The following is a 3,375-nucleotide window of genomic DNA, read 5'->3' as shown; positions in this document are numbered from 1 at the left end:
GGAACTTTGATTGTACGCCGCAACATGCTCGGGGCTAACAGCAGCAGACCTTGACCCCGTGTACATACACAGGGAGAGAGAGAGAGAGGGAGAGAGAGAGAGAGAGAGAGGGAGAGAGAAGCTTAGGGAGGGAGAGGTGACCGTTCCGCGGTGTGCACTCGGCCAGTGCAAATAGGGAAAAGGATGGAACACTGTTGGGGCGGCTGGGCCCCGGGCCGGGCGGCGGTACTCGGCCCAGCCGCGCGCGCACCCGTGCCGAGCAGTCCGAGTTGGCCTAGCGGCAAGCAGACGAGACCCCATTACCTCACCTTCCGGGCTACACTCGCTCGGCGTCCGCGGGTATTCCTCGTCCACTGTGAAAATCATCGTCGTAAGTTTACGACATATTTTGTAAATTCGACTTACAAAAAATGTTGCAAATTTAAGACAGACCATTCTTGTTCGTCAATAATTTTAAGTCGATGCGGGGTGCTTGTAATTTTACAATTTTACTAAATGTCAGAGTTGATTGCAATCAAGTCATGATTTTCAAATCGAATATTTCGTGTGGCAGAATGGCAGCATAAGTTTGACATTGGTCACTTTCGAATGCAGAATTTCGTTCTAGATAAGGCCTTCAATCCTGCTTTCTTTCTTCCAATTGAGCGAGGTAGTAACACGAGTGGACGTCGTTCGCGTGCGGATGGAAGATGATTTGTTTTCAACAACCAGAGCACAGTATATAAGATTAAATATTTAACTTTTTCTTGTTGGAGAAAATACAAACAAAACGTAGCATCCCAACTCCTGTGGACACTGCAGCAGCCTGCAGCCCACCCCGTACTTTCTCTGCGAATAGGTCGCATCACGCGTTCCTCCCATAAAGCGAAAGGTCCAAATGATCGATTTTCGGCGCAAAACTCGGCGCTACGCCAGTCGGGCAATAAGGGCGCGGCACCCATCCCCCGCGCCCCTCCAAAGGCCATTCTTCATTTTCATTGACTGAATATAACGGATGTTCGAATGGTCGTGATCACAATGCAAGGGGCCTGCTCACCCATCCCATTTTACTCCGACCCTCTCTCACTCCCTCCCTCTTCCCCAGCCATGGTCAAAAATAATAATTAGTGTGAGAGAAAGCCCAAATTTACATGTAGGCCATTGTTTGAATATAATCAGTCATAATGTATGTATTTTAACACAATGTCAGTCAGATTACCCAAGCCGGATGTTTAGAGATCTCTAGGTCGAAGCTTTTACTCGCTTACATTTTCTTACATCAGGGACACACAAACCACCAACCGCGACAAAATATGCCCCCGCAGCTGGGTAGGACCCTTCCCCGAGCCTACCTCATCGCAACACCAACAGGTGTCGATGCACACTCGGACAAACTATCTTGAGATAAATACCTCATCACTAATGCAAGCATCCCCACTGAGATGCCTGTTGCACCGTGGTGAAGGGGGTCGGGATAGTGGAGCCCAATTTCACGCCGTTACATATTCTCGCGGGAGCAGGAAGCACCGCCGCCGCCTCCCCTTCGACCACCAGAGACTGCTCTCGCAGGCCGGCAAGAACCACCCCAAACTGGAGCCTACCCGCGTGCTGCAACTGCAGCCGCTCCCTCGCGCCCGCCCACCTCTACCACCCCTCCGGCCCAAAAGTAAGTCACACTGTAAGTTATTCATAAAATCTCCATTTATGCCTCCGTTACTCAGGTGGCATGCAGGCCCCCCTCCCCTCCGCCATTCACGGCCACCATGTGATTTAGTTGCTCCTCGCTGGCATTCATTACCGGCCGGGGACGCGTCCGAATCACACCGCCTTTCCTCTCACAGAGGAGGTTCTGGGAAGCAGTAGGGGAAAGAACGACCTCCCCCTCCCCCCACCCACCCGATCCCCCCCCAAAAAGCAAGGTGATTATTCGCAAGCAGCCCCGCGCGAACAACCGCTACCGCCCACCACCCTCCCCACCACAAACGCTCTGCCCTCGAGCGGGTCGCTGCGCGGCTCCTGAATCCAGACAAACGAATGCATTTCGGGGACGCAGTAAATTTTTTCATGGCGCCCCCGCTCCCTCCCCCACCCCTCTCCTTGTGCTTGCCACCCGCGGTTGCCTTTATGTAGAGGGATATCAGGGCGCTAAGAGAGCAGCGTACACAAGGGCCGCGTAGCTCGGTCACCCTGGCGGTGTTGCGGCGTGGCTGGTACAGTTCACACTAAATTCCTTTGTACTATTTTGTAATGCATAGTTACGAGCTATGCACGTCATGACTAACGTACACAAAATTCTTACGTACGTAAAGACAATTTTCGCATGGCTATACGTAAGAAACACGGAAAAAAAAAGATTCGCTGAGCCAGCTAATATATTGACTGGTATCTGGACAGACAAGCAAATAAACTTCTGTAACCACTATATTGTCTACTCTAATAAATCATTGGCTGTGCCAGTCAAAAATTAGCTGTAAGAGCTCATCCCTTACCTACATCAGTCGAGGTTTACCTTACTGATGCAGGCAAATCATAACTTCATACAACTTATCTTTGACTGGCACAGCCAATGATTGATTAGAGTAGACAATATAGTGGTTACAGAAGTTTATGTGCTTGTCTGTCCAGATACCAGTCAATATATTAGCTGGCTCAGCGAATCTTTTTTTTCCGTGGTTAGGTAAGCTGTGCATGAGCAGACCTACGTGTAGCAAATGAAACTTCATTTCTCTGTGGATGTAGGTTGCGCCATTATCGGAACGGGGCCCTTATTATGAGGAAAACTGGTTGTTTTCACGCTGCCGCTGGGGTCCTCGGTACGTATCTCGTGTCCCGATTGAAAAAACGATCCATTCATAATTCCAGGCTCTTATTTGAAGGAAACGTGATACGTTGGATAACACAGTACGAATCACCTGTAATTGGCATGTTTTTCGGATCGATTGTGCTTACATCATACAACTTTCATTTATTTTTGTATTTGTTTGACTTTTGCAGGGGGCAGAAACTAACAGTCACAGGGGGAAATGGCTTCGTGTGTTACAGGTTGATAGCAAACTGTTATTATGCATGAGATAAAAAAATATTTCTTTTTTTTGACCGTAGGGCTACTAAGAGAACGGCTAGAGATAGAGCAATTTAAACATCACCATCGTGCTCCGCGTCGAAATTTTACCTGGGAAAGTATCCCTAACCCGTCTTAAAACACGCCCTTGGACTCCGCTCACGGAGCACTTCAACTTCCTTCGGCCAGGAGGACAACTTCCGACCGGTACATCCTCCGGTCGGAACATTCTCCGGCAGGAACAACCTCCGGCCGGCGTCTGGACTACGGCCGGAAAGTGTTCCAATTTACGGGCGGAGGAGAGTTACGGACGGAACTAATACGACCGGAAGAGT

Source organism: Frankliniella occidentalis, unplaced genomic scaffold, assembly GCF_000697945.3.
Source record: "Frankliniella occidentalis isolate FOCC.00 unplaced genomic scaffold, Focc_3.1 Scaffold15, whole genome shotgun sequence".
NCBI classification, from domain to species: domain Eukaryota; kingdom Metazoa; phylum Arthropoda; class Insecta; order Thysanoptera; family Thripidae; genus Frankliniella; species Frankliniella occidentalis.
The sequence above is the reverse complement of the archived record's forward strand: the minus strand, read 5'-3'. Positions refer to the sequence as shown.